Source organism: Marmota marmota, unplaced genomic scaffold (genome assembly GCF_001458135.2).
Source record: "Marmota marmota marmota unplaced genomic scaffold, marMar, whole genome shotgun sequence".
In the NCBI taxonomy this organism is placed as follows: Eukaryota; Metazoa; Chordata; class Mammalia; order Rodentia; family Sciuridae; genus Marmota; species Marmota marmota.
The window spans coordinates 37,916,097-37,929,646 of NW_025999949.1; the positions used below are offsets into that span (position 1 = coordinate 37,916,097).

A 13,550-nucleotide genomic window follows, 5' to 3' on the forward strand; every position below is an offset into this window, starting at 1 on the left:
TCAAAATAACAAGGGGAGGAATTTAAAAAGCCCAGGGCCAGGAAGGGCCCATCAAGCCATGGGCATCCTTCAGAAGGCAGGACAGCCACCACACTGGGCCTGCCTGGGTCAGGGCACCCACCACTACAACTGGACAGGAGGGTTTCACACCTGGACCTGGGGCTGTGGACAAAACCCCACACAAAGGGCAGCAGCTGAGGGGCTGGGGTTGAGGCTCAGTGGTAGAACGTTCACCTAGCATGTTTGAGGCCTGGGTTCGATCCTCAGCACCACATAAAAATAAGTAAATAAAGATGTTGTGTCCAACTACAACTAAAAAAAAAAAAAAAAAAAAGGCAGCAGCTGAGGCTGGACACAAGGCCCATTGTTGCCTGGTCCACCACCAGGAAAAGTCCCCTCAGTTCCTCAAAGCTAGGGAAGGGCCAGTTGCAAGCAGCCCCTTTCCCGAGTGAGTGTGCCATCCAACCTGACACTGAGCCCGGGAGTGCTGGACAGAGTTCACATGGCTGCGGTTGAGTGACTGAGGCAGGACCTTCAGTTCTGTAGCTGTCAGCCCAGAGGCCCTGGACAGCTAAAGGTTCTGATGCACTTGCTGTGTGACAACACCTGGGTGAAGGGACAGGGTGACCTTTGATTTGTGTCTGTTGAGAGACCCTGTTGCCTGAAGGGGGGACTAGAATGGTGGTCCTTGAAGGAGTCCCTCCACTGGGTGGAATTCACAGGCACCACCCAGCTTCCTTGTTGCCAGGAAATGGTGTGAGGAATGGCCAGGGTTGGGAACCCGTCCCCCGCCACCCTCCCACCCTATCCTGGAAGAACTTGCTGCACACTGACATTGGGCTACTGGACTCTTCTTTGCTCCAGTTCTCGCTAGCTTCTGGGGCTCAGAGGCCACTTGGGTTCTGGTGGGTATTGATCACAGTACTTCCAGCCCCTTGGGTGCATGTGTGAACCATTTTCCTGATCACTGTGATTGAACTGGCGGCCTGGCCCCTGTGAGATGTCTTAGTGGGCTCAGTCATCTTCCTGAGAATGACCCAGTATTCCAGGTGCCCACCTGAAATGGAGGCACAGCAGAGGCGAGCAGAGCTGAGCACTGACAAAGTCCTGGGGTCACCTGGAGCCAGCTGTGTCTAAAGCCAGGACCCTTTGTACTTGGATCTCCAGGATTCCCAGTTCTAGTCTTCCCAGCCCAGTTTACAAGGTTCTCTAGTTTTCTCAGGAACCTAACTCCACCTCATCACTTACTGCCATCTCCAGCTACCCAGTGCCTAGCCCCCCTCTCCTGGGTTCTCCTCTCCACCTCCAGACACTAATCCCTCCCATTCCCTGGATTTTCCAGCCTTTAGACCACTCTCACTCGAGTCCCCCAGGTGGCTGCAGCACTGTCTGTGATGGTCACTCTCGGACTGAAGACCAGATCACCACCCATCTTGCCTGGCCTGGAGGCCTTGGATCTAGCACATCCAGCAGGGAGGTCAGGCCTGGTGAGGGCCGAGCTTGTCTACCCCTAGCTTAGTGGGGGTGGAGATGGTGGCTCTTCATTAAGAAAAATCAAGAAGTGTGGTGTTCACACTAAGAGCCCTAGAACCAGGTCCCTTGATGCCACCTTGGGCAGGGAGTCACCTCTTTGGAAGAGCAGCCTCACAGGTGAAGGCCAAGCTGCAAGCATCCCCTGGACTTCTCTTGCAGGTGTTCCTGGGGCTCTGTCAGGGTGGTCCAGACGAGGAAGGGCTTGCACACCTCCCCATCTGGCCCAACTCTGGGTGTTCTGAGGGTCAGGTAACCAGCAAGTCAGCCAGGGGCCCCAGGAAAAGAGGTCACAAGGAGTGCATGTGGTGTCAAGGGAATGGTTAACCCCTCTGCAGGATTAGATGGACAGGGCTACAGTCCAAAGTCTGGGCCATTGACCCAAAGGCTTCAGGTATGGAACAGGGGGGGCTTGGTTTTCTGAATCCCTCAGCCCTGACAGAAAGTAACTCATCCTCTTGAACTCACAGGGAATCTGTATGCCCACAGAGGTGGGTAATCCAAGAAAACTTGGGGAGTAGCGGGGGATGGGACCTGGGGTGTGGTCCGGTGGTCCTGTACCTTCTTGGCACATGTGAGGACCTGGGTTCTATCCCCAGACTGCAAAAGCATCTTGATGAGACTGCCGCAGCCCGGCTGGCTGGGCAAATTAACCAGGGGGTGACGAATAACTTGAGTACGTTGATACAGCAGGAGTGGAAGCCGTTGATTGCAGGACAGGAGCAGTATTTATACATTCCACACAGCTTATCTAATTAGCATAAACTAGATACAGCAGTCAACCAATCAGGAATCTCCACACTTAATGGCTCGCTTTTGTTACTTCTCAAACCACTCCCTCTGGCATTTTGCCAGGCACCATCCAGACTTGTTTACGAACTCTAACATTCCCCTGGCAAAATGCCAGGTGTTATTTTGACTTGTTTACAGACTCTAACATGAGACCTTGTCTCAAAAATAAAAGGGATGGGGAAGTGGCTCAGTGGACAGCATTTGCTACCATGTGTAAGGAGAGACCTCAGTTTGATCCCCAGCATGCCAAACAAAAATTTTTAAGTCATTATATTTTATTCTCAGGGAACATCCTAAGAAAACAACTTTACAAAATGCAGTAGAAGAATATGGTGGGGCACACCTCTAATCCCCATGACTATGGAGGCGGAGGAGCAGGACAGCACATTTGAGGCTAGCTTGGACAATTTAGCAAGACCCTTTCTTGGGGGTGGGGGCAGGGAAAGAACTGAGTGAGGATGTAGCTCAGTGGTGAAGCACTTGCCTAGCATGAGGCCCCGGGCTCCGTCCCCAGGACACAAAACAGAACAGAAATGCTATGATGACACCCTAAAAATTAACATGTCTTACTATCATCAAATATTCACTGTTCAAATTTCCAATTGTCTTGCAAATGTCTTCATATAGTTCCGTGCCTGAGTAAGCCTTATTGGAATACTTCTTCAAGTATTAGTTGTTAGTTGCTATGTCTTTTTATTTTATTTTTTTTTTTTTGAGAGAGAGAGAGAATTTTAATATTTATTTTTAGTTTTTGGCAGACACTACATCTTTGTTGGTATGTGGTGCTGAGGATCGAACCCCGGGCCGCACGCATGCCAGGCGAGCACGCTACCACTTGAGCCACATCCCCAGCCCGCTATGTCTTTTTTTTAATATCTATTTTTTAATAGTAGTTGGACACAATACCTTTATTTTATTTATTTATTTTTATGTGCTGCTGAGGATCGAACCCAGGGGCCCGCACGCACTTGCTAGCCAAATGCTCTACCCCTGAGCCACAATCCTAGCCCGCTATGTCTTTTTGAAGCAGCTTTTCCCCAGACTTTCACATGGTGACTACATCTAATATAAAACCTGCTGTTTCAACGGTGGTCAGTGTGCAAGTCAGCACCAAACATGGTCATTGGGTCCTGAAACCACCCCCTCTCTTCAGGCGCATAGCTCCTTCATCTTGCAAAAATGAAACTCTAAATCCACAAAACACTGCCTCTGTGTCCTCTCCATCTTCCAGGCGCCTGGAAATCACTCTGCACTTTCTACAGAACTAAAATAGTAAACTAGAAACACCTATTTAGTGCCAAAGGAGATGGTAATAGAAGATCACAGGAGCGAAAAAGGTAAGATGCCCAGAAAACAGATAGAAAATGCCAGAAAAATCCTTCCTGAATCATCAATTAGATCAAATGTGAATGGACTCCCGGGCACTGGACCCGACAAGTGTCTGGAACAGTCTACCCAACCATGCCAGATACACACTCTGTTCAGGAGCACACGTAATGCTCCAGGACAAACCTACGTCAGGCCACAGTACACATCTCAATAAATTTAGAGGGATTGAGTTCTTGGAAAATCTACTGCCAAAGAATTCGTTGAAAGGTTGCACAAGACCAAAGGAAGCAGATGGCCCCGGGATTGTATGGAGTGCAATTTCTTGGGGCCTCACTGACAGTAGTGTGGTCCTGGGCAGCAGCAAGGCAGGGAACCGTGTTATTCAGAAGGAGGACAAAAGTGACTTCATCCAAATCAGAATGTACCTCGTTTATCTCAAGTTCATATAAAATAGGAATGTCCCAGGAGGTAGGGGTGCAGGGTCCAGTCACAAAGCTCCGTATACTGCTCCGATGGCTTTGTTGGTCTGGAGTTGTGGGAAGCAGTTCAGAGAAAAACCACCATGGCTCCTTAGGGGCAGTCATAGCAGTCACACTTGAGGGAGCTGCAGGGTGAGGCAGGAGGGTCGCCAGAGCTGGGGTGTGACTTAGTGGTACCCAGCAAAGTGGTAGATCTCAGTGGTAAATCCTGGGTTCAGTCCCAGTAAAGGGGGACCTTGCTTGAAATCCTGTCACAGAGACAACAGCGGTGGGATATGGGGTCCAGAGGGTTATTCCGCAGACGGAGCCAATGGCTAGCTCTCCAGCTGGCCTCTCCTTGAAGCTGCTCACAGAAGGCCATTCTGACCCAGCTGTGACTTAAAAAGATAAGGGCAGGTCACAACACTGGGAGAAGGAGGAGCTTGTTATTTTCAGGGTTATTCTTTCTTAGACTGAGAAGTATAGGCCCAAAGTTCCTCCAGGAATCCAAAACAGAACGGGCACTTGGTCTGGGCCGGCACAGGAGAGGCTCTGTGACCCCCACACAGACCAAAATGACCTCAGTGTTGCCTTGAGGTGAGGACATGCCAGGAGGACTTTAAAACGCCACCCCAGCCTACTGGCAGCCAAGGGTGGACTTGGAGCTCAAGAGGCCCCCAGGGACCTCCTGCACCTCCGTCTGACCAGTAGTGAGCCCTGGCTCTTCTCGGGGGGCCGCTGTGCCCCTGAGGAGGGTCCCCCTCATCCTTTCTCTTCTAATAAACTCTGCCATACTGTGACTCACTCTCACATCTTGCTTAAAATCCTCTTACAGCAGACACAACAGCCAAGGACACCAGGCCATCTCCAGTAAGATCTGAGGTCAGGTCTGATCTCATCTCTGTTATCATCCCTAGGAATGCAATCAGCACAAATACACCATTCTAACAAAGGACAAAAGCATATGATATATCAATAGACTCAGGCCAGGCACAGTGATGCTGCCTGTAACCCAGCAGCTTGGGAGGCTGAGGCAGGAGAATCATGAGTTCAAAGCCAGCCTCAGCAACTTAGCAAGGCCCTGAGCAACTTTGTGAGAACTTGTCTCAAAATAAAATAAAAACAGGCTCTGGGGTTGTGACTCAGTGGTAGAGTGCTCGCCTAACAGGTGTAAGGCCTGGGTTCAATCCTCAGCAGCACATAAAAATAAATAAATGAAATAAAGGTATTGTGTCCAACTACAACTAAAAAAAATGAAATATAATATAAACAAAAGGGTTGGGAGTGTGCCTCATTGGTTAAGCATCTCTGGGTTCAATCTCCGGTGCCAAAAAAAAAAAAAAAAAAAGACTCAGAACAAATGTTTAACAAAATTAAACACCCACCAGGCAAGGTAGCCTGTACCTGTGGTCTCTAACTCAGGGGGCTAAAGCCGAAGGTGCTTGAGCATAGGAGTCTCAGGCCAGCCTGGCAAGGAAGTCAGACCAATCTGAAAAAAAGAAAAGAAAAGAAAAAGGCGGGCCCCGTGGTACAAGCCTGCCATCCCAGCAGCTCAGGAGGCTGAGGCAGGAGGATTGCGAGTTCAAAGCCAACCTCAGCAATTTGATGAGGAGCTAAGCAACTCAGTAAGGCCCTGTCTCTAAATAAAATAGGAAATTGGGCTGGGAATTTGGCTCAGTGGGTGAGTGCCCCTGAGTTCAATTCCCAGTACCCAAAAGAATAAATAAATTAAAAAAAGAAGAAGAAGAAAGGAAAAGAGAATCTCTTCTTGGTCTCCTGGCTACCTCAAGTGTAGTGCCTGTTCTCATCGGTGTCATAGCTAATGCGTCCTCTATCCAAGGACAATATGTTAAGTGGATTTTTGGAGAAGGGAGACCCATCAACTTGGGACTGCAGCACCTCCCAGAAGGGTGCATCCCTTTGGGGCCATTATTAAAAAGAGGGGGAGGCGGGCTGGGGGTGTGGCTCAAGCGGTAGCGCGCTCGCCTGGCATGCGTTCGACCCGGGTTCGATCCTCAACACCACATACAAACAAACACGTTGTGTCCGCCGAGAACTAAAAAAATAAAATATTAAAAAAAAAAAAAAAAGAGGGGGAGGGGTGGGGGCAAGTCTACACTTTCATGACAAAATCACTCAGCACTCTAGGGTCAGAAGAGAACTTTCCCACCTGACACCGTGTCCTCAGCCAGAACGCCCACACTTTGTCTCTAGTCAACACTGGACAGGAGGTCCTGACCAGGGCAAGTAGGCAGGAAAATACGTAGAAGGCATCTAGATTGGGAAGAAGTGAACCATCTCTATTCACAGACAATGTGACCTCACTTATGGAAAATCCTAAGGAACCTGCAGGAGAAATCTAAGCTAGTAATTCCAACAAAGTTGCAGGATACAAGATCCTGTACCAGAGCAAGTTGTGTTCCTGTATACTGTGTGCTGTCAGTGGTGCTCTGAAGATGAGTGAAGGAAGGAAGCAATCTCTTTTCTTTTTTTCTTTATTATTATTATTATTTTAATTTTTTAGTTGTTGACAGACCTTTCCATTTTTACGTGGTGCTGAGAATCGAACCCAGTGCCTCACACATGCCAGGCAAGTGTGCTACCGCTGAGCCACAGTCTCAGCCCCTGAAGAAAGCAATGCAATTCATAATAGTATCAAAAATATTTAGATCCCTCCAAATTTAAATAATTAGAAATAAATTTAATGAAATAAGTGAAAGGTTTGTACCCTGCAAACTACAAAATATCGCTGAGAGAAATTAAAGAAGGCCTAAGTAGATGGGAACTCATCCCCTCTCTGTGGATCATGCTGTTAAGATGGCGACACTCTCCAGCCGCCCTGATGAAGCAAGCAGCCCCGTGAGGACCCCAGATGCCTGTTCTGAAGAAGCTAGCAAGCTGACCCCAAAATGCACAGCAAAACGCAAGACACCCAGTAGATACAAAATGATCTTTAAAAAAATATATTTATTTTTTAGTTGTAGTTGGACACAATATCTTTATTTTATTTATTAATTTTTATGTGGTGCTGAGGATTGAACCCAGGGCCTCGCACGTATGAGGCAAGCACTCTACCACTGAGCCATAATCCCAGCCCCCAAAATGATCTTTTAAAAAGGTAAAATTATGGGCTGGGGATGTGGCTCAAGCAGTAGCGCGCTCGCCTGGCATGCGTGCGGCCCGGGTTTGATTCTCAGCACCACTTACAAACAAAGACGTTGTGTCCGTCGAAAACTAAAAAATAAATATCAAAATTCTCTCTCTCTCTCTTTAAAAAAAAAAGGTAAAATTAGCAAGGTGCAGAGGCATGCGCCCAACAGCTCAAGAGGCTGAGGCAGGAGGATCAAAGCCAGCCTCAGCAATTTAGCAAGGTGCTAAGCAACTCAGTGAGACCCTGTCTTAAATAAAATACAAAATAGGTCTGGGGATGTGGCTCAGTGGTTGAATGCCCTGAGTTCAATCCCTGGGACCCATCCCCTACCCAAAAAATATAAGTAAAATTAAGCCTGACAAGGTGGCCCACACCTGCAGCTTGGGAGGCTGAAGCAGGAGGATCGCAAGTTCAAAGCCAGCCTCAGCAAGTTAGCAAGACTCAAAAAATAAAAAGGGCTGGGGATGTGGCTCAGTGGTTAAGCATCTCAGGGTTCAATCCTTCATACAAAAAAAAAAAAAAATTACCTGTCTGTGGTACCTGCTATAGCAGCAGACATGATAAGATTAACTAGGACCTTCTACCAATGTCCATATTGCCAAGAAGCATGAGGAGAATCTGTAAGAGTCTCTGAATATCAAGGCACAGAGGCAAGAACAAATATCTGGGAAATATCCAAGGTAGCTTTGGACACAAAAATCATCCTGGGAGAAGCCAGGCAGGGTGGCACACATCTGTGATCCCAGAGACTGGAGAGGCTGAGGCCAGCTCAGCAACTTAGCCATCTGTCTCAAAATCAAATGTAAAAAGGGCTGGGGATGTGGCTCAGTTGTACAGCAGCCCTGGGTTCAACAACAGGTACCCCACACACACCAAAAAGACATACATATCTCCATCTCTATCCAGGGAGCAATTGAAACCCTTATTCATTGATGTTGGGATTGAACATTGGGTAACTGCTTTGGGAAACTATATAGCAGTTCCTCAAAATTAAACCTAGAGTAATTGTAAGGTGTAGCAACTCCACTCCTAGGTGAAGTGAACACACCCAGCCACACAAGAATCTGTGTACATGAATGTTCACAGCAGCGTCATCCTTCCTAACCAAACAGCGGAAATAATCCTAATGTCTATTAATCAATAAGCAGAAAAATAAAATGTGATGTGCTGGGTTTCTGTTCTCGCGACTAAAAGGCTCAGGGGTCACTCCAGGTAGACTGGGCTGACTGGGCTGCACGAAATAACCACACAAGAGACACAAAGACCTTTTTCTTTGGGGTCTCTGTGACGGCTCCTTTGACCTTAAGGGTCCGCAGAAAGAGAGAGAGAGAACATGCGCTGACCCCTTTTATTGAGGAGAAGCTATTCAAATGAGGCAAGGTCAGGTTTCAGGGGGCTGAGTATCTTCATGATGTCCACTGTCAGCAGGTTGACTGACACCTGGGTAGGCCACACCCAAGGGCACAGTAAGAGAAGGGGACACACACAAGGTACTTCCATGGAAGATTCTACCCTAAACAGGGCAAGGGGTATATTACAAAGGAACAGGTGAGCGTAGCTCCACCCATGGGGCTGTAGCAAGACACACCCGTGCACGAGACAGCGACCACATTTCTGTGACTGAGCACCTCAGCCACCTCAGCACCCAGCCTGGAAGTGTGACTCAGTCACGTGTAAGGTTGGTCTCCCATAGCTATGTATCCAGACAATAAAGTATCAATCAGCAACTAAGAGGAGTGAGGCTGTCACCCGTGGCCTTGGGAAGGCAGGCGAAGTGGGAGAAGCCAGCCACCGAGGACTGCGTCCCAGACAGCCCCCTCGTGTGAAGTTCTCAGAACAGGCATATCCAGACACAGAAAACACAGAAGGTGCAATCCGAGACCTTGTGGAACTGCCAGCAATGCTGAGACCTCCACAGTGTGCGTCTTTGCTGAACACTTACTGACACTTATTTTGTGGCCTGAAATGATTTTTTTTCTTTTGAGACTTTTTGTTTGTTTTTAATCCCCTTTTAATCAAAAGGGGAGTTGGGGAGTCAGTAATGAAGACTTTAAACTTTGGAGCAGGCGATGAGTTCCCGGTGTTTCCAGGGGAAGTGCAGCCTTGTTCCAAGCACATCCTCCTGAGCAGTTGGATTTTGCTCTGCTGGGTCCCTGTCCGCTGTCAGAGCTCCCTGTGGGGAGGCACTTCCTGTTCACCATGGCTTTGATTTTGCTCCAGTGGAAAGTCAGTCTCACACCCATTAGTGAGTTCATTTCATCATTCCCTTTTTTGAGGGGGTGGGTATACCAAGGATTGAACCCACGCAAGCTCTATCTCTGAATTGCATCCCCATTTTTTTTTTGAGAGAGAGGGTCTTGCTAGGCTGCCTAGGCTGGCCTTGAACTTGGGAGCCTCCTGCCTTAGCCTCCTGAAATGGCTGGGATTACAGGTATGGCCACCTGGGCTGACTGGATGGTGCTCTTTTGAGGGAGACACTATTCAGGCCTCACCCACATTCATTTCATGTCAACTGGAAAGTCACGCCTGCGAATGTCTGTTTATACTCTCTTTTTTTTAACCACAGTTTTAGAGGATGGAGTTTATTCCTGCATTCTTTCTGGATCAGGAAACCCCGTACTGGGTGTCCTTTCCCAAGAGTGGACTGAGGGGTCCTTCACCGACCCCTTCCTGTCTTAGGGACAGTGGTGGGTGTTTCCAGCGTGCGGTTAAGGACTGGCTCCTGGCTTCAGCCTCATGTGTGGCCCACACTGATCTCCAACCTGCCTCACTAAACTGTGCAGGTTGAGGAGGAGGAGGGGGGTCTGGGGGAGATCAGTGCTGGCAATGGAGAATATTCCAGAAAGTTCAGCCCTGGGACTCCATGTCCCTCTCTCTCTCTCTCTCTCTTTTTTTTTTTTAAGAGAGAGAGAGAATTTTTTTTTTTAGAGAGAGAGAGAGAATTAATATTTATTTTTCAGTTCTCAGCGGACACAACATCCTGGTTTTTATGTGGTGCTGAGGATCGAACCAGGCCGCACGCATGCCAGGCGAGCGCCCTACCGCTTGAGCCACATCCCCAGCCCCCCATGTCCCTCTCTTGATCCCTGGCCTAGATGTTGGGGATGAAGCACTGACGATGAGAGGTAAGTCCCTGTCCTCTTGGTAAGGTGGGCAAAGAATGTGCAAGGACAGTTGGTGGCATTCAACCAGCACAGGGGAATTTAATACCTAAGGGACACCAGAAATGTCACAATAGAAGCTGCCAGCCAGGCGTTAGAAGATGAGGCCATGGCCTCAGACTGAGCTAAGGACTGCTCTGCTGCAGAGACGCCACTGGCCGAGCCCTGGGGGAAAGGAGGAGGGCTGCGTGGGTGAGAGTGGTGTGGAGCCCTGGAGGACAAAGCCACTCCTATCCAAGCCCTTTGGTACCTCTAGGCCAGGCCAGGCGGAAGAAGAAGGTGGAATAAAGTCCAAAGGAGCTGGGTGTGGTGGTGCCTGTAACCTCAGTGACTCTAGAGGCTGAGTTGGGAGAATCAAAAGCTCAAGGCCAGTGAGGCTAGTGGCATAGGCCTGCAATCCCAGCGGCTCAGGAGGTGAGGCTGGAGGATCACCAGTTCAAAGCCACCTCAGGGGCTGGGGTGGAGCACTTGCCTAGTGTGTGTGAGGCACTGGGTTTGGTTCTCAGCACCACATATAAATAAATTTTTTTAAAAAGGTACATTAAGAACTAAAAAATATTTTTTAAAAAACCCCTACAAGCTGACAGCTCTGGGCTGGGGAAGACCCTTATATGAGTAGAGCTTCTGGAAGAGGGGCTTCAGGATGGTCCTTGGACAGTTCCTGGTGGTCTTTCCAACTCAGTCAGGGGGAGTTTTGCTGCCCTCCAGAGGCAGATGGGTCAGATGGTGAGTTGCTAGGACAAGCTCCTGGGATGTGGAGAATGGAGTTACTGGAAGGAAGGCCTGCAAGTGGCCCTGGATGTCGCGACCCCTCGCCGGCAAGGGAAACACGACACAGGATTCTTCTTTCAACAGTTTATTCAGGCCTTGAGTCATGTATCATCTTCTAGCGCCCGCCCCGACACGCCCAAGCACAGCTTAATAAAGCCCCCGCGTCCCAATCCCAAGCCGCCACGTGGATCTCTCTCATAGGGTGGTAAGGGATTGCGCGCCAACTCTCCATAAAAGGAGTTGTTTATCACAGGCCACAGTGGAAGCCAGCGCCATCTTCTAATGGTGGCCACGGTCTAAGAATGGCTTACCACAGTTCCCCCTTCTATTTTATATAACAATGCAGGCGAAAGTAGAGGTCCTATCCCACTGTGCAGAAGTGGCTGCAATGTATGGTTCAGTCCTAAGGAGGCGCCTTCCCCAGACCTGATCCCATATCAGCCGATGCCTTTTTTCGTAGGGCGGGGCGTGGACGTCAAACCCGCATGCAATAGGACATGCTTCCCTTGAGGTCCGTTGAGGGATCACTCAAGTGCAGTGCCTTGCCTCGCATCCTGCATCGTGACGACGGCGAGAAGTAGGATAACACAGGTAGCCTGGTAAATAATGACAAAAGTTAAGTTGGCAACACAATCCCTAAGCCCCAGAGGAAGGTAAAGAGTCTGTAGCCGAGAAGAAAGACCAGTCCTGAAACCCATCTGCGTGCAATGGTAACAAGACCTGCAGAGTGCAAGGGCTATTCAGCACTGGGAGAGAATAAAGGAAGAGGACAGGCCAATCCCAGTGCAATGTGAAACTAACGTGGGGTGCAATGGCCCTGCCCAGAAATCACTGTTTAAGATGTGCAAGCCAGATTTGTGGAGAAATGCCATGTTCTAAGGCCGCAAGAGCCTGTACAATCATAGCCTTTTCTTGTGCATGGCGAGTTTTAAGGCGACAGGGAAGCCACAAACAAAGTATAACACCGAAGCAACACATTGCCCCCAAAATGCCCACTCCCACCCATTCCTTAAAGAAGGAAAANTGGGTTTGGTTCTCAGCACCACATATAAATAGACCAATAAATGAAAAACAAGGGTTCATTATATATATATATATTTTTTTTTAAAAAGCCCTCCTCAGCAACTTAGTGAGGCCCTGCACAACTCAGTGAGAACCTGTCTTTATTTATTTATTTTTTTTAATTTTATTTTCTTTTTATTGTTTTAGTTTTTGGCGGACACAACATCTTTGTTTGTATGTGGTGCTGAGGATCGAACCCAGGCCGCACGCATGCCAGGTGAGCATGCTACCGCTTGAGCCACATCCCCAGCCCCAAGAACCTGTCTTTAAATAAAGTATTTTAAAAGGCTGGGGATGGGGCTGGGATTATGGCTCAGTGGTAGAGCGCTGGCCTAGTATGTGTGAGGCATTGGGTTCAATCCTCAGCACCACATAAAAAATAAATTAATTAAATAAAGGTGTTAATTAAATAATTGTGTCCATCTACAACTAAAACAAATAAATAAATAATTTTTAAAAAAAGGTTGGGGATGAGGCTCAGTGGTTGAGAGCCCCAGGTTCAATCCCTAGTACCAAAAAAAAAAAAAAAAAAAAGCTCAAGGCCAGCTTCAGCAACTCAGTGTGGGGAGCCACAGTGACCACTCCTTCCAGGCCTGACACCTCCGATTCTGACCAACCACTGCATTCGCTGTGACTTGGGCGGGGTCTAGCTCAGATAGTAAGGGGGGTCTTCTTTGTGGAGTGTGCCCCTAGGGTTGAGTTGCACTCCCTGTCCCTTGAAGTCCTACCCCTTCTGCCCTTTTTTGGATAGAACTTTCTAAGAACAAGAGTCTCCCCAATAAAAGCTCACTTTCGAATGTGCTCCCTCTCTCTTTTCTCCTCAGCCTCTAGTGACTTTCTCTTGCTCTTCCTTTGGGGAGCCTGAGGCCAAGAGCGGGGAAGCCATCCTGAAGCTTGTGAAAAGGTAGATTGTGTCTGTGTTTTATTTGGTGTCCCTGCAATTCACAAAAGAGATCTTAAGTTCAGCTGCCTGCGCTGGTCAGGGGTGGCAAGTGAGACCCTGTCTCAAAATAAAAAATTAAAGGGGTTGGGTTGAAGATGTAGCTTAGTGGTAGAGTGTCCTTGAGTTCAATCCCCAGTACAAAAAAAATTATATATATATATAGATGTTGATAGATCTTTTATTTTATTTATTTATATGTGGTGCTGAGAATCGAACCCAGTGCCTCACGCATGTCAGGCAAGTGCGCTACCACTGAGCCAAAGTCCCAGCCCCAATATATATATATATATATATATATATATATATATATATATATATATAGAGAGAGAGAGAGAGAGAGAGAGAGATTTTAT

The 13,550-nt window shown here is 48.1% G+C and overlaps 1 pseudogene; it reads left to right on the forward strand.

The window, feature by feature from the left end:
- Positions 1-5,869: 5,869 nt before the first annotated feature.
- LOC125616582 lies at positions 5,870-6,030 on the forward strand (annotated as a pseudogene).
- Positions 6,031-13,550: the final 7,520 nt, after the last annotated feature.